Source organism: Rana temporaria, chromosome 3 (genome assembly GCF_905171775.1).
Source record: "Rana temporaria chromosome 3, aRanTem1.1, whole genome shotgun sequence".
In the NCBI taxonomy this organism is placed as follows: Eukaryota; Metazoa; Chordata; class Amphibia; order Anura; family Ranidae; genus Rana; species Rana temporaria.
The window spans coordinates 410,308,165-410,330,623 of NC_053491.1; the positions used below are offsets into that span (position 1 = coordinate 410,308,165).

General features: G+C 46.1%; 1 protein-coding gene across 6 annotated transcripts in view; it reads right to left on the minus strand.

The window, feature by feature from the left end:
* The window catches only part of ZMIZ2 (zinc finger MIZ-type containing 2), a 70,871-nt gene extending 48,882 nt beyond the window's left edge, over nt 1–21,989 (minus strand). For 4 of the 6 annotated variants that reach the window (XM_040346033.1, XM_040346031.1, XM_040346032.1 and 1 more), the window contains exon 1: nt 21,671–21,985. The gene's annotated coding sequence lies outside the window, so the exon portion shown is untranslated. Of the gene's footprint in view, nt 1–20,234; nt 20,428–21,670 lie in introns of those variants that run through there. The other 2 variants (XR_005748055.1, XM_040346030.1) reach the window with 2 other exon arrangements.
* Nucleotides 21,990–22,459: the final 470 nt, after the last annotated feature.

Genomic DNA, 22,459 nt, shown 5'->3' on the forward strand with positions numbered 1-22,459 from the left:
AACTAATTTTTTTTTCTTTCAAAGATGCGCTGTTACAAGCAACTGCCTAAAAACTACTGTAAGTCTGCATTCACACCTCCGCGACAAGTAACGACGCGTACGCGGCGTATTTTGCCGCGATTCGTGTAACTTTTTTTTTAACAAATCTTTCCCATTGCTTTCTATGGCTGAACGCCAATGCCGCCTGAAAAAAAGGGTCCGGGACTTGTTTTCAGGTGGCAGGCGTACGGCGTCTATGAGATGTGAACCATCTCATAGACAGCAATGGGAATTCTCCCCTCCAGCGGCACGAGCGTCCGGCGTTTTGTCACCAGGGTGTGAATGGAGCCTTAAAAACGAGACTGTGTACATGGTCACATAAGATAACATTGAATGTGTTCAGGGGCAGTTGAAAAAAGCATCCAACTGCCTCTGAACGTCCGTTTAACAGCAGCAGTGTACATGGGGCATTATACTTACCTGCTCACAGATCAGCACAAATCTTTTTGGTCCTTCTTCTGTGTTCATGGCCCCTCCCTCCCTTTCGGTGCCCCCACAGCAAGCCATGGGGGCACCTGAGCTGGGTCACAGGACCGTGTCCATTCAGACACGGAGGCCCGCTACCTCCATCCTGATTGGCCGAGGCAATAAAAGTTGGCTAGCCAATCAGGAGGGAGAGTTGGATAACTGCAACATTTGTGGACTTTGCTGGCCAGAGAGGGGGCCGATGCACACAGAATGCATCAATATATTTATATATAAAACACACACACACACCTAATTTTACAACCACAGGTACACACACACACAAAAAATTATCTGTCAGGGACTTCAGGAAAAGTGTCGATCAGGAAGTAAGTTCTCTCATGTAGAGCTGTAACAAGAAAGGCATATTTTCACAGCTTCTGGCGTTTAAGGAAATCTAGACCCATGTATGGCTGACCCAAATGTAAGGAATGACAAATTTCACCCTAGATTCCAAGAGCAGTAAAGTCTCCGACCCCCCCACCCACATCCCGTCCCCGAAGACAACAAAAATCCCAGCACTGAGCGCCGTCTGCGATATGGACGAGACTCTAGGTTATTTTTATTCCTACTTGTTTCCCTTTTAAGGCCCGAAGAATGTGCTTTTATTTGTGTCCCTATTGAAGCAGAGATGTGGCAATACCAGCTGCATGAGCAAATACACATCGCTCCTGATCTCCTCAGTCAGTGCAAGTACTGAAAGGTCTGTCTGGGGGCAATTCTGTGCTGTAACCACGTCACGTCGACAATATACATAGTGGAGAACAACTAATGCTGCAAAAGGCTGTGGGGAAAAGTTGTACATTACTGTCTGCAATGGTTTTTTGGTTGCCTTTAAGGGCAATGTCAGACACACATCTAGACAATGCTTTTAAAAAGGGGAAACCATACACTGTGCTAAGAAATTTGCACGCTTCCCCCCCTAACATAGGCAATGCTGACAGCAGGAAAAGTCATCCCTGCTGGGAGAAGACAGCGACTATCACTACCAGCTATAGCAGACACTTGCGATAATCGCAAACAAATCTGTAAAGCTGATCAGCTAGGTATGTTTAGCCTGCCCAATAATGTTGCTGCTGAACCGGCCCGAGAGTCGAACCGTGTATGACCACCCTAAGGCTGCTTACAAACTGCTTTGTTGCAAAAATGCTATGCACTTTTAAACTAGTTTTTGCCATTTGCATTTTTAATGCGTTTGTTTTTTTCACCTGGACAGGACCAAGAACTTCCCACAGGTGTGTTGCGATTTAAATGCGTTTTTGTCATGGTTTCTATTCATTTCAATGGAAAGGTGCATTTTTGGTGTGGAGAGTTCCATAGGATTTAAAAGCTATGCAATTTGCTTCCAGTTTTTGATGGGTTTTTTTTCTGAAAAAGGGGGGGGGGGGGATCAGTGTGAAAGGGCCCTAAAGGAGACCTGAGGCTCCAATCCCATGCTGCATTACACTCAAGAACTGTACCAATTCTGGAACAGAGCAAAATGGTGACACGTCTGCCCCAGCATTAGCTCAGTTCCCCAGAAGTCATCACCTTCTCAGGTAGGGTATGGGGAGAAGGAGCCATTCGCGAATCCTCCACTCTGAGCCCTTCCCCCACAATAGGTATGGGAGGGCGGAGAAATCCAAACCTATGCCAAGCTGTTGCAGCTCTGCAGGGGGTAGACACAATGCACTCTTACAAGAGCTGAGGGTAGACACAAAGCACATTTACAAGAAACAAAACAAAAGATTTATAAAGCTTCTAATCATAGAGCCGTTTATAACCTCCAAGTATTAAGAAAAATCTTCAAATAAACTGGGCTTCCCTGGTACCAAGAGCAATCTGCTGGTCCTTGCAAGCTCTGTATATATCCAGAGATCATACACGCATGCAAAACCAACACAAAACAGAAGGGTAAATATGCACTTAAGGGGTTGTAAAGGTAAATGTTTTTTCACCTTAATGCATCCTATGCATTAAGGTTAAAATACATCCGACGGTAATGCCCCCCCCCCCCCAACCCCCGTTTTACTTACCTGACCCCTCGAGAGTCCCGGGTGCGTCCACATGATCCTCTTCGGTTCCCAGCCTGGCCGTTGATTGGCTAGGCTGGACGGATTGATAGCAGTGCAGCCATTGGCTGGCGCTGCTGTCAATCACAGCGGATGACGTGGCACGCCGGGCGGCTATGCCCGCGGCTGTATCACGGGAGCGCGCTTGCAAAAGCTTTCCACAATGAAAAAATATGCCTTTAGTGTTCCTTTAAACCTGATCAAGTGACTCAATCAGGACAGGTCACCAGGGGAAGAAAAAAAAACACACACACACACACACACACACACACACCTTTAATAAAACCAGGAACACCAACAGATGTTGAAGAAACTATGTCTAGGGGGCTGGCATCAGGAGAAATGTGAGCAGAGATGGGATCTTCTGGAGTGAACAATGCAGTAAGCAAAGGGTGATCATGTACAAAACCGACTCCCAAGGGAAGGCAGGAAAGGACTGGATTTGTACCACGATTAGGCGTACATCCACTAACTTTTAGGGCCCTGAAACATGGTAGTGGAGGTGCTCTACCTAGGCAAGGTACAAGCCTGGTCATCTCCTGCCATACTTGAAGGAAAATAGCAGAGGTACTCTACCTACCCAGGGTACAAAGCCAGTCTTCTGCCATACCTGCGGACATTGGTGGATGTACTTTAGCTACCCAGGGTACAAGTTATGTCCTCTCCTACTATACTTGGGGGACATTAGTGGAGGTACTTTAGCTTGCATGGGTACAAGCCTTGTCCTTTCCTGTCATACTTTGGGAACATTCTGTACATGGCCACCCCGTGGTTCCTGCAGTGTTTACTCAAGAAGACACCATCCCTGCTCAGATCTCTCCCGATGCCGGCTTCCTAGGGAAAGGGTCTTCAGAATCTGTTGGTGTGAACTGGTGTTATATTGGAAAAGGTTTTTCCCTGGCCATAAATCCAGATTCCTCCCTTTTTGCTCCCATTCACATCTGGGCATTCTGTCTTGCAGTTCCCCAAAAAACACTACAATGTTCAAGATATAGAATCCCATTTTTCTCAGGGAGCAAATCTACACCTGGAAAATGTGCCGCTTGCCACCTGTAGCTTGAAAGTACATGAGCTTCTTTGAAAAATTGCGAATTTTTGGCCACATAAACTTTAGAGTGCCTAAAATACTGCACCAATAGCCCTGCATTGAATGTGAAGGGGGGGGGGGATCCGTTGCAAGCTGAAACACTGGAGTACTGGAGCCTGCCAGAGCGAGGAGTAGGGCAAGTATTATACCCTATTCCTCCTCTACTACAGTTATTTGTTTGTATTACTGAGGATGGTCTCCGAGGAACTCACTTTATTAGTAAAGACTTTGGGTACAGTTGAGAGGAATTTAAAACATCTATTAGCAATAAAGTTCTGGTGACCTTGGGGTAACGACTCCTCATTATGGAGGGATTTCCTATCACTTCCTGTTTTGGCTATGGGACAGGAAGTGAAAGGAATCCCCCCCCCCCATAAGACACAGATGGCTAAAAAAGTGAGAGGATATAATCCTCCCATACTCTCTCAAAATGGAAGGGGAAAAAAAACAAAAACACCATAGTGTTTTGCCTTGAGTGCTACTCCAATTGTAGACTTTAAATTATGATTGTCTAGCACTGCACAAGTCATAATTGATGTGCCTAGTCAATCTATTCAGTGAAATTCAAGAAGCCTGCTGGGACCAATTGCAAACACAATCCCTAGGTCACCAACTGATATCCCACTAATAATTCTACAGTATAATGCTAGAAGGGAAAAAAACTACAATGCCGGTATATGGAATACAAAACAGTAAAAGTGTATAAAACACAACAAGTAAAAGTACTTACAGGTAAATATTATAAAAAAAATAACTCCAAAAACACAATATATAGTTTTCCCTGTTGTCTTTTAAACAGAGCCAAGCGGTCAGAGCACAACAGTCGGTGAGCCGCCAGATTTCCACAGCCAACCACTAGTGTTCTCCCAAGATAAGACTAGTGCTGGGAAGGACTGCATGGTGCATAAACACACACATTCCAGTGATAAGACCTATCTATAAAAACCAATCATCCCACAGTTGGGCGATTCCCCTCCGTTTCATGCATGGGGCTGACATTTATACTTGTCCACATTTCCACCTGAAGAAGTAGACCTCACTCACAACTATGCCAAAAGGTGCCACATACAATGCCCCCCCCCCCCCCAAATACACACACAATTGCTTGGTGACACAAAGTGGCAATCAGCCAATCACATGGCAGCAACCCAATGCATTTAGGCATCTAGACGTGGCGAAGACAACTTGAAGTTTAAACCGAGCATCAGAATGGGAAAGAAAGGGGATTTAAGTGACTTAAACATGGTATGGTTGCTGGTGCCAGATTGGCTTGTCTGAGTATTTTAAACACTGATCTACTAGGATCTTCACACACAGCCATCTCTAGGGTTTAGTTTACACACACACACACACACACACACACACACACACACATTTTCTCCAGTGAGCGGCAGTTGTGTGGACAAAAATGGCTTGTTGATTTCAGAGGAAAATGGGCAGACTGGTGCGAGATAAAAAGGCAATAGTAACGCAAATAACCACTCGATGGGCTACAGCAGCAGAAGCCCAAACCGGATGCCACTCCTGTCAACCAAGAACAAGAAGCTGAAGCTGCAATTCGCACAGGCTCACCAAAATTGGACAATAAAAAGACTGGACAAATGTTGCCTGGTCTGATGAGTCTCAGTTTCAGCTGCGACATTCAGGTGGAAGGCTCAGAATTTGGCATAATCAACATGAATCCATCCTGCCTTGTGGAGGGTGGGGTATTACTTAAAAACGCCAGGCCTACCTGAGCATTGTTGCTGACCCCCATGTCCATCCCTTTATGATGTACTGATGGCTCCTTCCAGCAGGATAATGCACCATGTCACAAAGCTCTAATCTCACCACTGGTTTCTTGAACATGACAATGAGGTCCCTTTACTCCAATGGTCTCCCACAGTCACCAGAACTCAATCCAATAGAGCACCTTTGATGTGGTGGAACGGGAGATTCACATCATGGATGCGAAGCTGACAAATCTGCAGAAACTGCGTGATGCCATCATGTCACTATGGACCAACATCTGAGGAATGTTTCCAACACCTTGTTGAATCTATGCCATAAAAGAAAATTAAGGCCGTTCAGAAGTTAAAAGGGGGTCCAACCTGGTACTAGCAAGGTGTACCTAATGAAGTGGCGAGTGTGAGAAAGAATATCTCCATCTGTGCCTTCATTCCTCATCAAGTTTCATATATTAGGGCTCAAACTTTTTAAGTCCTGAGATGCTAAACAGGCCTTAAGGGTTACTCGCCACCAGTTGCCCGACCATGCCCCCAATTACACCCTCTAATAATCCAATGTAAAGACACTTAAATGTTTTATGCCGAATTAATATTTTTATAAAAACGTTATCTGTGCCCAACAACGCAGCCGCCTCACCTGTGCCCAACAACGCAACCGCCTCACCTTTCCCAGGGAAGAGAGGAGTGGAAGGAAGATCAGAGATCGGGGAACAATCGCTGTAGCAGCTTTCAATTAAATTGCTGAGTGTTCCCTGCGCTCGCCATCACATACAGCCCCACCTCCTGAATATTCCCCGGTTCGGTGTAGACTGAGCACCCCATTTGGTTTCTCACCAAAATTGCTTTGTTTTTGTTATGTCTGTTCAACTTGCTTCTTTGAGATGTTACTGTTTACGCGACCCTGCAAGGTCGAGGTTATCTTTTACCTTTAAAGGGGTTGTAAAAGGTAAAAGTTTTTTAACTTAATGCATCCTAAGCTTTCCACCATGCTCGCTCGCATGAAGGTGGAAAGCTTTTGCAAGGAGGAGCAGAGTCAGCCACGGAGGGAACCCAGAAGACCAGGGTTCGGGGCCACTCTGTGCAAAACGAGCTGCAGAGTGGAGGCAAGTATAACATGTTTGTTATTTAAAAAAAAAAAAAAAAAAAAAATTCTGCCTTTATTGTTCTTTAACCACTGCTGTTAGACATGTCCTGTATGTATTACCTTAAAATTGACAAAGCTGATTATACAAAAAAAAAAAAAAAAAAAAAAAAAAAAAAAAAAGATATTTACTAGATTACCAACACATTAAAAAATGCCTATGCATTCCCAGTATAATAGGATTGGAAAGTACATCAATGTTTTTATTAGCATTATTCTTCTTCAGGATTTATACAGCGTCAATAGTTTGCTGAGCGCTTTACAACACGAGGGTAGACAGTACGGTTACAATACAATTCAAATCAGAGGGCCTTGTTCTTTAGTTCTACTAGTTGGCCAAACATGGATGACAAACACTGCTTCTTCATAGATACTTTACATGGAGAGGTGCATTGTCACCCTACAGTGTTCACAGGATCACCAGGTGAAGGCGGGAAGGAAACGTGTATATATACACGAGCAGGGAATTCCCTCATTGAAAAGGAACTTGTCAGGACAGATTTGTGGTAATGCTGAAGAAGAGGATCAGAGGTCACCCGAAGTCCGACAATCACTGACCTGCCAACTATCTGACCTCACACACCACCTCCTATCATCAGAACGGGCATTGTGTGAGGTAAGGCAGCAGCCCGGGACACTCCCGCTTAGGCGTCAGACATGAGCAAGGCAATTAAAGCTAAACCCGAGAGAAAGTCTTTATAATAAATCCTGCACCATTCAAAACAATTTGAGCGAGTATTCCGATTTAGTGACAGGGTCTCTTGAAGGCATTACAGCAGACTATGATGTATGGGTGGGGCTTTTTCCAACTGACAGAATTAGGTCTTTGATTAAACACAACCAGAACAGGCATCTGTACAACAACAACGGAGGCTGATGCATGTCATGGATTGCCGTTACCAGACAACCAGTACACACACACACACACACCTCGCATATAGCAGAACCAGTGTTCCTCTGGAATTTACCAATGGCACAGCATTCCTTAACAGTTATAGAACAAACATACTAACTGACACAACGTATTCCTCCACTACAGGGTTGCAAACATGCAATAAAAAGTTACCTATAGTAACCTACTGGATTCTCGCTCACACTCATCACACATATCTCCACTGTTGGAGGAATCCTGCATATCGTTTTTTGTATGCCTCTGAAAGCAGCTTTAGGTTATCCAACGTACATATGCACAGCATCTCGTTTACAGGTGTGATTTAGAGCAGGTGTAAAAAAAAAAAAAAAAAAAAAAAACGCAAATGCACCAAGGCTGTTCAGAGCACAGTTCAACGTAACTTACAGCCATACGCACATAGGCGTGAATGCATTTATTCCAGTAGCCAGAAGAACATGTGCACACAACGCAATAGGTGCATAAACAAGCATATATACATGAATACAGCGAGGGAAAAAGTATTTGATCCCCTGCCGATTTTGTACATTTGGACAAAGAAATTGTAGGTTTATTATAAGTGAGAGACAAAACAAAAATATTCAGAAAAAAAACGCATTTCAAAAAAGTTATAAATTGATTTGCATTCTAGGCTGGGGTCACACTAGTGCCATGCTATACATCGCATTTGATTCGCACCGCATTGCTGTTCACATCACATGTGACGTCTGTGCTATACGATTTCAGCCATACATATAGTATGCTTGATATCGCACTGCATGCGGACCAAACACGCACGGGACCCTTTTTGTTGTGCGCACCAGAATTGGATTGCATGGGTGTTCACACCTACCCGATCTGATTCATGTCAGTTTGCAGTGCGATATGGGAGCTGAAATGGGGGTGTTAATGTTGTATGAACTTCCGTGTAATTTGGGTGCGATGCGGGAACCCGCAGTGGATTTGCAGGGTTCTCTCATCGCACTAGTGTGAACTTGGCCTAAATGAGTGAAATAAGTATTTGATCCACAATCAGCAAGATTTCTGGCTCCCAGGTGTATTCTATACAGCGCCCAGAGGCGATTCAGTTCGCATGTGTTGCGCTATATAAGTTTCTCACTCACTCACAGGCAACAAGCTGAAATTGGAAGCACTCTTAGGGCCAGTTCACACCAGATACAGTTCCATGCAGTTCTGTTTTTTCTGCACCAATACAGTTCCGGTCAGTTTCTGCACTGGAAACTGACTGCATGGTGTGAATCAGAGCCATTAAAATACATGGAAAACACTGTTCATGCATTTGTTTTAGTGCAGAAAAAATGCACAAGGAACTGCGTATGGTGTGAATCGGCCCTTAAATAGGAGTGCTCCTAATCTCAGGTTATAACCTGCATAAAAGTCCACAGAAGCAATCAGATTCCAATTTCACCACCATGGTCAAGACCAAAAAGCTGTCCAAGGATGTCAGGCCATTGGCTCCCGCTGCTGTCAATCAAATCCAAAGACGCGGGGGGCTGAGTTCTGCCATCTGTGTCAATAGAGTGCCCTGAAGGAGAGAGTTCATCCAACAGGCACTCAAGAAGAGGAGGAGCACCGCTGAGGGACCCCAGAAGAGGAGGATCTTGGCCACTCTGCAAAACCAACTGACAAAATCCCTCCTGAGAAGTGTGCAAACCTGGTGGCTAACTACAAGAAACGTCTGACCTCTGATTGCTAACAAGGGTTTTGCCACCAAGTCATGTTTTGCAAAAGGGTCAAATACTTATTTCATGCATTAAAATGCAAATTTATAACGTTCGAAATTCGTTTTTCTGGATTTTTTGTGGCTATCCTGTATGCGACCGTCGGAAGCCTGTCAGAAGCCTGTCAATCAAATAGGAACGCCAAGTCCCGAAGACCATACCCGGAAGCGGCGGAGAAGATCTCTCTCTAAAACGGTAAGTACTGCTTCGATTTTTAAAAAAAACACCCGATTCCCCTTCACAAAATGAGCATCAATCTAATATTAAAAATTGTTTTTCGGGTGAACTCCCGCTTTAAAGTAGAAGTCAGGCCAAAAGCTAACTAAAGCTGCTCTCACTCCCATTCTTAGCCCTATGGTAACGACCCTGTAAAGAAAAGAGGTCTAATACTTGCCTAATCTAAGGGCAGTCCAGTTATATGATCGAGTCCTAGCACTAGGAGGGATAGCAGACAATGGATGTCCCATATTAAAAAAAGGGTTGTAAAGGTAAAACATTTTTTCCCCCTAAATAGCTTCCTTTACCTTAGTGCAGTCCTCATTCACTTGCCTCATCCTTAAATTTTGCTTTTAAATGTCCTTATTTCTTCTGAGAAATCCTCACTTCCTTTCTTCTGTCTGTAACTCCACACAGTAATGTGAGGCTTTCTCCCTGGTGTGGAGTGTCGTGCTCGCCCCCTCCCTTGAGGGGGGCGAGCAGGAGAGTCAGGACGCCCCTTAACACACAGCTCCTTTATCTGCAACGTAGAGAGCGTTCCTGCTCGCCCCCCTCAAGGGAGGGGGAGAGCACGACACTCCACACCAGGGAGAAAGCCTTGCATTACTGTGTGGAGTTACAGACAGAAGAACAGGAAGTGAGGATTTCTCAGAAGAAATAAGGACATTTAAAAGCAAAAATCGAAGGATGAGGCAAGTGAAGGAGGACTGCACTATGGTAAAGGAAGCTATTTAGGAAGGGAAAAAAAAAAAATTGTATCTTTACAACCTCTAAGTCTGACATCACCTTCCAAGATCTGCCACCATTGTTGCGGCTCTCTCCTCTCAAGCCGGGCCTCTGGTGCGATCACATGACCAGAGTGCCCTTAGATTAGTAAGTAAACACTTCTTTCCTTTACAAGTTTAGTATGGCGGTGGGAGCAGGTGCAGGTTTAGTTAACTTCTGACCAGGACTTCTACTTTAATGTGGATTGCATTTCCACCCCTATCAAATCATTCTCTGCAGCCATTACCTTTTGTACCACCTCCCTTTAGAATGTAAGCTCTACGAGCAAGGCCCTCCTGTATCGTGTTGTCCCCCCTATACATTGTAAAGCGCTGTTATATAAATCATGTATAATAATTTCCTGTTTAGGTGGGTGGAGTCTCTTGTAAGCTGTCCTGGAAGATGGACTTGGGAAAAACACCTGAATAAAAAAGGAAAAAGCCTATTGAAGTCTATGGGGCCCAAAAAAACAACCAAATCTGCTTCCAAAGCAATTCAGCCTTTAGAGCGTTAGGGGTCAAGAGACAAACGTCTGTTCTCACATGTGAACAGCTACAACTGAAATTGATTGGATCTAGGATGTTGACAGTCTTGGAGATGCAAGTGTGAATGGGGTCCAAGACTCACTGCATTGCTTTGCATCCCAACCATGGCACTTCACTTCCTGCCTGGAGTTTGCATGTTCTCCCCTGTGTGAGTTTCCTCAGGGTACTCTGGTTTCCTCCCACTCTCCAAAGACATGCTGGTAGGTGGGGGGGGGCAACGGATCATTGATCCGTGCTCCGAACGGTTTGTTGCATTCGGATCGGCACAACACGCGATCTGGCGTGGCGGACATCTTGGTGTACCATGCGGCCAAGGTGAGCTCCGCAGAGCGGCGCGCTGACGGGCAGATGATGTGGACATTACAGTGGGGGGGGGGGGGGGGGGAGAGAAATGTAAATATTTTATATATATATATATCTTTTACACACACACACGGTGACCCGAAAAATTATCCGATCTGTGACTCTGATCCGAGGAACGATCCGAACCGTGAGTTTTTTGTTCTGTTGCACCCCCTACTGGTAGGTAAAATGGCTCCTCTAAATAGGCCTTATAGTATGTATGAATGCAAGTTGGGAACCTTATGCCTACTGCTCACTAGGAACTGACTGTACCAACTATGCAATGTTAGTACAGTGATCTCCCTGCTGAGCTGTTGTGTTCTGGATGGGGGACAGGGTACCACCCCCCCACCAGAACACACTGCTCTGTGCTCGTAGGCCACTGGCTGCAAGCGTTGATCAGGTGGCAACTGGTCTTCCAGCATGCGCGTTCAGACGTTCCAACAGAAGCTAGCCTATGCACTGGCCAAATGTCCGATGTTTGTTGAATTGGCCAATATTTGGCCCGTGTGTGCCAGCCTGTTGATTGTAGGATCCCAGAGGACAGAGACTGGTGTGAATATACAGTATATGTAAAGCACTGCATAAACCATTGGTGCTATATAAATACCTGTAATAAAAAAATAAAACTCCCACGTGCAAAATGACCACTGGAGTTGCTACAGAAGCCAGCAAGCATCAACCTATATTTTTTATTTTATTTTTAATCACTACCTGGAACAAAGTATGCAACAAGCAAAATCAGAACTCCACATATGAATACTTGCTCTAGATCAGCAACTCAAATTAATCAAAACAAATACAATGACAGCCAGTAAAGCAACATTTTGACACATGCTCAGCAACAGCAACATCAATCCCCTGAACAAAATACAGATGCAAGGAAGCTGCCATTGCTAGCATGTATTTCATAGTGCACACTACAGAGCCGTCATCTTAATTCACTACCTAACAAGTTAGTGGCATATCAGAAGTCAGGACACATGCTTCCTGCAGGACACCAAGATAAAGAGGACACACCCAGAATGTGCATATTGACTTCAAAGAGATAACAAAATGCATTGCAGTAGGGTTGCAACTAACGATTATTTTCATAATCGATTAGTTGGCCGATTATTGTTTTGATTAATCGGATAATCTTAAAAAAAAAAAAAAAAAAAAAAAAGTGTGGTGTAAAATTTAGTCAATATGTAAATAAAAAAGGCAATTTATTCTTAAATATCCATATGCAGTGGTAAATATAAATAACCAACTACAGTAATTGTAATGCCTTCTATTACCTCCACTTTCTCTGCGTTCAGATGCTGATCTTCCCTGCACAGAGTTTTTAAAAGTGTTTGTTTAAAAAAAAAAAAAAAAAAAAACACTTGTTATACAGCTCTGTGTAATGGTTTTGCACAGAGCAGTCCAGATCCTCCACTTCTGGTGTCCCTCACGATGCTTCTGGCTCTTCCTGCCTTCAGAGTGCCTCAATAGCAAGCTGCAAAGTATAGTATAGAGCGCCCGCTATAGCAAGGTAAAAAAACTTCTGCCTTTAGAACCACTCACTTCCAGGACTACATGTCCCACGAGGCATTGCTCCTCACACTTTCACAAATTCTCAGGCACTTAGTGACATGTATGGATGGTGTACTGAGCTGTATGTGTGCTGCACGGTATTTCCCGATATGTAAACAAATAATGCATACTATATGCAGACCAACTAATCAACTGGCCAATTAACCGATTATGAGAATAGTTGACAACTATTTTCATAATCGATTAGTAGTTTCGGCCCTACATTGCAGAGTACAGACTCAACAGCAGATCCTACAAGGATAGAAAATGGACTGTTAACTGCCAAAAAAAAAAAAAAAAGGGGGGGGGGGGTGGGAGTATCCAATTCAGACATCCATTTTATTTATTTTGCATCTCTTTCCAGCCTGAAGGAGAGATGTGGGGTTTTATTTTTTTTAAAGAGAAGGTGTAAAAAATAATAAAATTGAAGGCACCCCCTTCTCCCCACGTGCTTGTGCACAGAAGCAAACGCAAGTCGCACCCCCACATATGTAGACAATGGTCAAGTCACACATGGGAGGTAACACCATGTGTGTTAGAGCAAGAGTAATAATTCTAGCCCAAGACCTCCTCTGTAACTCTATACTGGCAACCGGGGAAAAGAAAAAGAAAAACATCGCTATGGAGATTTTTAAGTACCAAAGTTTGGCACCATTACATGATTGTGAAAAAAAAAAAAAAGACACGAAAAATATATATATATATATATATATATATATATATATATATATATATATATATATAATCTGTGCAAATACAGAGCGACATAAAAAGTTGCAACAACCGCCATTTTATTCCCTAGGGTCTCTGCTAAAAAAATAAAAAACAAACCTATTGTTTGGGGGTTCTGAGCAATTTTCTAGAAGATGACGATTTTTGCATGTAGGAGCAAAGTGCCAGATTGGCACAGATGGGAAGTGGTTAACATGACAAGTAACATTTGTCACACCAAAAAGCATTTAAAAAAAATGTGTGCCAGACCTGAGGTGCTGCCGAGTTATTTTGTAGGTGGGTAGTTGGGGGGGGGGGGGGTGTAAAAACATGGATCAGCCTCCTGATTTGCTGTCCATGTGAAGGTTAACTTTGGAAACAAAGTGGGAATGGTGAAAAGCCCCCCCCAATTCTGTTGGGAGTTTGAGTTTTGAAAATGACCTGAACTTATGCCGACTCATGCAAGGCAGAGTTCACACTGGCATTAAGAGCGGGAGTTTGAGAGGTGTTAAAAAGGCCCCTCAAATGCCTATGCACAAGATACAAAGGCAGCACATGGTTTCGTTTACACGAAGGCCTCGTACACACGGGCAAGAATCTCATCAGGAAAAAAAACACAACGTTGTTTCCCCCACCCGACGACATTCTTGGCAAGAATCTCTTGCCGCCCAAGTGTACACACACAGTGCTCGTCATCTTGCTTCACCCTACCTATGCCGTGGAAGCTACCGCGCATGCGTCAAAGTCATTTCGAGCATGCGCAGGTTTCCACGGCAACAGGCAAGTCTACACACTCTGGTTTCTCGTCGGGAAACGGGCCGACAAGAATTTCGACGAGAAAATAGAGAGCAGGCTCTCTATTTTTCTCATCAAGATTCTGGCCAGATTTCCAGACGAGAAACCTGAAAGCCTCGTACACACGCTCGGTTTACTCGGCAAGAAAGCTCTGCCAGCAGTTTTCTTGCACGTTAGCGTCGCTTCAAAACTTGTAGCCTCATGTCGAGTCAGGAGGCGTTTGAAGCCTTTCAACGCCTCCCATTCAAGTCTATGGTAATGTCTTGCAAATGCACTGGCAGGCAGTTGCGGGGTGTTAAGATTTGTTTATTTACTGTAATGGAATAGGCATTTATGGAGCAGTTTTAATGCTCGTCAAATGCTTCAAAACTGCCCATAGGACGTTTGGGGAACATTTTTAAAGGGGTGTTCCGGCCGGCGTCTTCATTCCTAGTGTGGGCACCTGGCAGTGACCGCTTTCGGCTTCACGGCCAGGCACCGACTGTGCATGCACGAGCGGCGCCGTCCGATTGGACAGGCACTCGCCTACAGGGAGGGGCTGCAATAAGGCGATTAAGCTATTCGCCTTACCAGCCCCTCGGCAGAAGGAGGAAGTGGGACAGGAAGTCCCACTCCTCCTGAAGCCCCCACTCCCCCCCCCCCAAAAAAAATTACATGCCAAATGTGGCATGTAAGGGGGCAAGGAGTGGATTAAGCGGAAGTTCCATTTTTAGGTGGAACTCCGCTTTAACTCCTCATTAAAGCTTGTAAAACACCTGTCCAATGCCCATACTAAAGCTCATTGACACCTGTCTGATGCCCGTACCAATGCTATAGGAGCGTTTAAAATGTAGGCAAGTGTGAACAAGCCCCAAGGCATCAACCCGAACCTTGTAGCTCAGAGATATGCAATTAGCGGACCTGCAGCTGTTGCAAAACTACAAGTCCCATCATGCCTTTTCCTCTGGGTGTCATGCTTGTGGATGTCAGAGTCTTGCTATGCCTCATGGGACTTGTAGTTCTGAAACAGCTGGAGGTCCGCTAATTGCATATCCCTGTGTAGCTGCTCACATTCCTTAAAAAGTGTATATAAACTCCAAAAATACTTGTTCCCTTTTGGGCTGTGGACTACAAAAAACACTTCCCCTTTATGGAACGAAGGAACAGAGGGGGTGGTGTTCTATAATCTTGTTCTAGGGCAACAACTAGACTTCATCGGTACAGCATGTAGACAATGTCACCCCAGGGCAGGAAGTGCGTTTACCAGCGGGAGCACCAGAGAAGAAAAAAATAAATAAAATAAAAACACCCACAATGCAGTTGCCACATCTAGGAACTGGTAAGCTGCAATAGATTCCATTTTTGTTCTTGGGTTTATATGCACACGTCTCTGGTATACGAAGCCGTTATGCACACTTGAGAAGAGGTCAGGCAGTTGGTAGTGTAAGTGTCACATTTTAAGTGACCTCTCACCTCCAACTCCCGAAAGCTGGCGGCTTCTTCAGTCTGAGTAGATAAATAAAACACGCATAGACCCCGAACAGAGGATTTCAGCAAGCAGCTGTGCTATGCGACCAACAGCCGATATCTTACTGGATCAATGGCTGGCGAGTACAAGTCTGGGAGACAAAAGACTGCCCATTTGTTTTTGTAGAAATACCAAAAACTAGGCTGGTACTCTGGGCACATGCCCAAAACGTTCAGTTAGGACTGGTTCACACCTACTCAGGTAGTATAGTAGTTGATGCATATTCCAGGTGCATTTTGCAATACAGCCATTGAAATCTATAGAACCAAAAACACAACCTGCTGGTCTCTGGCCCTTTCCATTAAAGGCACAGATGTGAATGATCCATAGAAAACCATGTTATATGGACTGCAGTGCGTTTCTGCAAAACTGAAAATGCACAAACTTAAAAAAAAAAAAAAAAAAAAAAGGGGGGAAAATTGAATTTATTTTTGATATGCATAAAATTTACATAAAGGTAATTTCATTATAATTAACTTTTCCAGCACCCCCCGCTTTCCTCTGCTGCAGACTGGCCCTCGCTGTTCTTATGTACAATGCAGGACTGCATAGTATGTGATTGGATAGATGAGACCTGCCAGGCAGTAAAAAGACTCTGGCTGCACGAAGATTTTTTTTGTACTTATTCCTTTCCCTCCCCCAAAATGAGCATTTAACCAATGCAGGGGGGGTTGGGAAAAGGGGTTGTAAAATTTAAAAGCAGTCTGCAGCTGGGCAAAAAAAAAAAAAAAAATGTACATTTTCTTCAGCTGGCATTTTCCAGAGCACATCTGTATCTGTTGAGCTGCAGGACAGAAATTTGCACGATTCCCCCCAACAACACAGATAGGGTGTTATTTACAAAAGGCAAACCCACTTTGCACTACAAGTGCACTTGGAAGGGCAGTCGCTGTAAATCTGAGGGGTAGATCTGAAATGAAGGGAAGCTCTACTGATTTTATCATCCAATCATGTGCAAGCTAAAAAAAAAAAAAAAAAAAAAAAAAAAATATATATAATTTTTCCTATTTTCCTTGCATGTCCCCTAAGATCTACAGCGACTGCACTTGTAGTCCCAAGCGAATCTGCCTTTCGTAAATAACCCCCATAGTGTTAATACAGGAATCCCTCCAGCCAGGCCATTGTCTTTTCCCACTGGTAGAAGACGGTGACTGGTAGCGGCTATCGCAGACGCTAGCGATGATCGCAAGAGAATCCAGCAGGCTGGCTGTACCAAAGTTGACCGATCAACTTGGTACATTTAGCCTGCCCATTAACAGTTTAAATGTCTATCAGGTTCCGCTGAACCAGCTGAGATTTGAACTTTGTAGGCCAACCTTACAAGTTTAGATTGTCCATTAGAGGAGAGTGTTCCCATTCATGGAGTCACCAGACCATAACTGCCATTCACCACCCAAATCTTAAGCCTCGTACTCACTACTAGGTTGAGTTTTGTTCAACTCAGCAGCCTAAGGCTCCATTCACACGAGGCGGACTCCGTTCCTACGGAGTCCGCCAGCTCAGCAGGAGATCAGTCCGCAGATCTCCGCTGAGCCGACGGATGACAAGCTCCTCTCTGCTCACTGAGCGGGGGAGGGGCTTGTCGGGCACCGCTGTCTCCTATGGAGCGATCTGATGAAAACGGACAGCATGTCTGTTTTCATCAGATCTTACCCGATCCGCATGGACGGATGGGGACGAGCCCCCCATACATCTGTTTTTAGCAGATCGGATGTCAGCGGACATGTCCCCGCTGACATCCGACGCTCCATAGGGATGCATGGAGCGGCCGTTTAGGTCCGCCGTCAAAACTGACAGGCGGAACCGAACGGTCCGTCGTGTGAATGGGGCCTTAAAGGGAAAAAGAAAAAAACACAACGCACAACCTGACAGCTCAGGTCAGAGTCGCTGTACTAACCAAGCGATTCTGTGCACTGCAAGAAAAGTCATAGCGGCAGTTCATCCGCTTGATTGTTCTTACAGGTGGCGAGAGGGGACATTGCCGCCCCCCCTCTCCGATGCGATCAATGGGCTGGAGAATGAAATCGGTGAAGTCATTCATAGAGTACTGTTGACCAGATGGTCCCCAGTCCTCTCTATGACACTCGTAGGCCCGAATGTGACGTTATGACGTCAAGTCTGGGCCGGCGATGTAAACAATGCCGGGGACTCGACTGGAAAGGCAGACAATTTTTTTATCTTTGATCTTTGCCTTTTTTAGTGTGAAGAAGTGATGTGGGGTCTTCTAGACCCCAGATCTCACCATAAAGAGGACCTGTCACGCACTATTCCCATTACAAGGGATGCTTACATTCCTTGGAATAGGAATAAAAGTGGTCAAAAGATAAAATGGAATCAATTTAACCTCCTCCTCTAACTATTAACAGGTAACCTGTAAAAAAACGAATTGTTAAAATGTCGCCTATGCAGATTTTTAAGTACCAAACGTTGGCACCATTCCATGAGTGTGCGCAATTTTAAAGTGTGACATGTTAGGTGTCCATTTACTCATCGCAACATCTTTCACACTATACAAAAAAAAAAAAAAAAAAATGGAGCCAACTTTACGGTTTTGTTCACACAAGCCCAGTCTGTTTGGAGGGCCACGCACAGCTCAAATTTCAGCTGATTCAGCAGGAATCGGCCAAAAGTCGAGTCATCTATAGCCAGCCTTAAGCAGTTCAAATCTTGGCCAGTTTAGCAAGGACCAGCCAAGACTCAGACCATGAATGGGCAAGCCTGATTGTACAACCAGCCTGCTGGAATTTCCATGTGATTATTGCCAGTGGCAAGCAAGAATCACTGTTCTCCCAGCTAGGATGGCTTCCCCCGCCAGGAGAACACAATAGCTCTGCATGGTAGCATGGATGGGTACAGAATAATTGTCTATGGCCAGCTTTAGAATCCCTGCTGAGATAAAAGTTAAGTCAGAACTATACGGTTTTGAGAAAGTCAGAGCCGATGGAAAGAAAGTCTGTGTATACCCAGCTTTACTCTTTCAAGCGACCTGAATAAAAAAAAATCTAAAAGATTCCTCCATCCACAGTATACAGCACAAGTGAAGGAATCTCCAGCTATTCCATTCTGCCAACCATCAAAATACGACTGGATGCAGCCAACATTTTTCCAATCGAAGTTTGGACATGGTGTGTTACAAGCTGTAAAGTATGTTCAGGCATTATCAGTATTATTGGTTTTGTTTCCTTGTTCCTGAAATGAAGAACAGCATTTATTGCTCCTTGTGATATAGTCGCCAGGCATGTAAACATCTGGCAGGGATCTCAGCTGGAAGCTTAGATTGTACATACATAGGCAAGCCCCCAGAACTGCATCTCCCAAGAGCCTTTTCCCCGCACACAATGTGTGATCAGGATCTTGGACATCGTCAAGACAGCTGAACTGCTTTAGATGTAAAGAGCATTTAGAGATAAGGGGAGGGAATAGGCATGTGGTCCAGGAGGCGGGGTTAAAAACAGTTCTTAGAGCAGCGCAGACAGGACGTTAAGAGCACACTGGATTTACGACAGAGCAACAGCAATAAACATATTTTTGCCCTGGCTTTAAGCACAAACTGTGTAGCATGAAGCCACAAGCCAGTCCTGCCTCCGTAGAGATGCAATAGACAAATACTATAGTTTAAAAAACAAACTAGCATCATAAAAAACATTAACGAAATACTACAATTAGGAAATCCTCATGTACTACAAAAAATAAATAAAAAAAACCCACACAAACACACTTTAAAAGGGAATATAAAAATCGACTTAAAAGCCATATAATACTACGTTCGCCATACACAAGTTTAATAAATAGATCCCATTTGACCACAGGTGGCTAACCAAAGCACAACAAGGACGTTTACCCACCAAATACACAATGAGATGATTTTGCTGATCATGGAATGAAGATACAAGTTACACCTGATCAGACGGAACGCGCCGGTATATCTCAATGTTCAGCTGGCGGAGTGGGTGGGATCCATGGTTTGAGTTGCAGGACACTGGAGACAACACAACCAAAACTAACCGGTCACTAGGAGTATATACAGGAACATCTACAGAAGATTGGAAACTCCAGGAGAAACCATTCACTACAGCTCCAGACACCAAGCAAAGTCCAAGTGATCACCAAACAACTGTCTACGCCACCACCGCGGGCTGTCGGGTCTACCGAGGTGTTATACAGAGCGAGTTCATCAAAGTTATTTACTGGAAAACACACTGGGGGGGGGGGGGGGGGGAGACCCGATCCTACCAGAGCCCAGGGGGGGACCCGATCCTACCCCAAGGCTGCCAGAGCCGGGGGGGGGGGGGGGGGGGGGGGGGACACCGATCATACCCAAAGGCTGCCAGAGCCCGGGAGGGGGGGGGGGGACCAATCATACCCAAAGGCTGCCAGAGCCCGGGAGGGGGGGGGGGACCAATCATACCCAAAGGCTGCCAGAGCCCAGGAGGGGGGGGGGGGACCAATCATACCCAAAGGCTGCCAGAGCCCGGGAGGGGGGGGGGGGGGACCAATCCTACCATGCCATGGCAGACCCCAGGGGTGACCAGATCCTACCCAATGCTGTCTGAGCCTGGGGGGTGACCGGATTCTACCATACCAAGGCAACCCATAGGGGCTACTGCATCCTTTCGCCATGCTGCCAAACCCCAGGAGTAATCAAAGTAACTTACCCCACAATGTCAGATCCGAGGGGTGGCCTTATTCTGTCCAAACGCTGGTAAAACCTCAGGGGCGACCAGATACGTCCCCATACTGCCAGGAGTAGCCAAATCACACCATGCCCTGCCAGACCCGTGGGTAGCGGGGGGCAAATTCGTCCTTACGATGCCAGACCCCAGGGGAGTGACCAGATCCTACCCCACAATACCAGACCCCAGTGGAGGGGGGGGGCGCACCAGATCCTACCCCACAATACCAGACCCCAGTGGAGGGGGGCGCACCAGATCCTACCCCCAAAATACCAGACCCCAGTAGAGGGGGGGGGCGCACCAGATTCTACCCCACAATACCAGACCCCAGGGGAGGGGGGCACACCAGATCCTACCCCACAATACCAGACCCCAGGGGAGGGGGGCACACCAGATCCTACCCCACAATACCAGACCTCAGTGGAGGGGGGGGCGCACAAGATCCTACCCCACAATTTCAGACCTCAGTGGAGGCGCACCAGATCCTACCCCACAATACCAGACCCCAGGAGGTGATCAGATCCTAGGATATGGCTCCAGACCTCCTACCCCACAATTTCAGACCCCAGTGGAGGCGCACCAGATCCTACCCCACAATACCAGACCCCAGTGGAGGGGGGGGCGCACCAGATCCTACCCCACAATTTCAGACCCCAGTGGAGGCGCACCAGATCCTACCCCACAATACCAGACCCCAGGGGAGGGGGGCACACCAGATCCAACCCCACAATACCAGACCCCAGGGGAGGGGGGCACACCAGATCCTACCCCACAATACCAGACCTCAGTGGAGGGGGGGGGGGCGCACAAGATCCTACCCCACAATTTCAGACCTCAGTGGAGGCGCACCAGATCCTACCCCACAATACCAGACCCCAGGAGGTGATCAGATCCTAGGATATGGCTCCAGACCTCCTACCCCACAATTTCAGACCCCAGTGGAGGCGCACCAGATCCTACCCCACAATACCAGACCCCAGTGGAGGGGGGGGCGCACCAGATCCTACCCCACAATTTCAGACCCCAGTGGAGGCGCACCAGATCCTACCCCACAATACCAGACCCCAGGGGAGGGGGGCACACCAGATCCAACCCCACAATACCAGACCCCAGGAGGCGATCAGATCCTAGGATATGGCTCCAGACCTCCTACCCCAGGCTTCCACAGTGACCAGATCCGATCATACGATGCCAGTCTTCTAGGGTAGAGTAGGATCCAGCTGCCCCTGCAGACTCCAAGGAATGACTGTATCCGACCCCACAATACCAGCCCCCCCCCCCAGAGGTGCCCGGATCCTCCCCCCGATCACACACAGAGCCGTGTCTGTACAATGTAGCGCCGAGCACACTGCCCACCTGCTCGTATATAACAATGAGCCGTGTAGCCGCCCCATGGAGGACGGACTGGCCGATCTTACCTGGCCCAGGAAGCGGGATGAGGCTATGGCTGTCCGATCATGTTGCCCGGGGAGGGAAGGCGGACATACAGTGTAGGCTCTGGCTCTGGCTCAGGGGACGGTGCAGTGCATGCAGTGAGAGGGTGCAGCGCTGGGAAGAGGAGGCGGTGGGGGGAGGGGCGGAAGGAGGGGCTTACACGTCCAGCAAACCAGTCACCGTCAGATCCTGGCCGGAGCACGGCGGCGCAGAGTCCACGCTGCAGCCCAGATCCCACCTCCTATCTCTCGCTTCTCTCTCCGAACCCGACGCCTGCTCGCCAATTGCACAATGCTCGCTCATTAATATTCACAAGCTTCCTTCTTCTCCTAGGCTTTCTGGCCCCGCCTTCTCCCGTCTGACCCCGCCCAAGACATGGCTAGGCAGAAGTAGAGGAGCGCCGAGCTGGAAATGTGAGGAGGAGGGGGGATGGGTGAGACAATGTATCAGTAGACGCAGGACTGCTAACCCCTTCACTGCCACACATTCTTATAGAAAGGAAGAAAGGGAGAGCAGCCTGCTGCCTCAGGAGTGGAGCCAGGGGCTGACCTTGTCACGCTTCCTTTCATTAATATTGTCATTATTCATATATAAAATATCTTCTTTTTTTTTTTAATCACCAAAATAGAATTGTAATGAGTAGAACATAAGGCATTACATGGTATAACTATGAAATATTCTTATTAATAGAAAATATTATTGTTTAGGAAATCCTGGAGATTAGTTGTCAGGAATGTGCCTGTGGTGGTCGGTGAGAACACATTGGGGGTTAA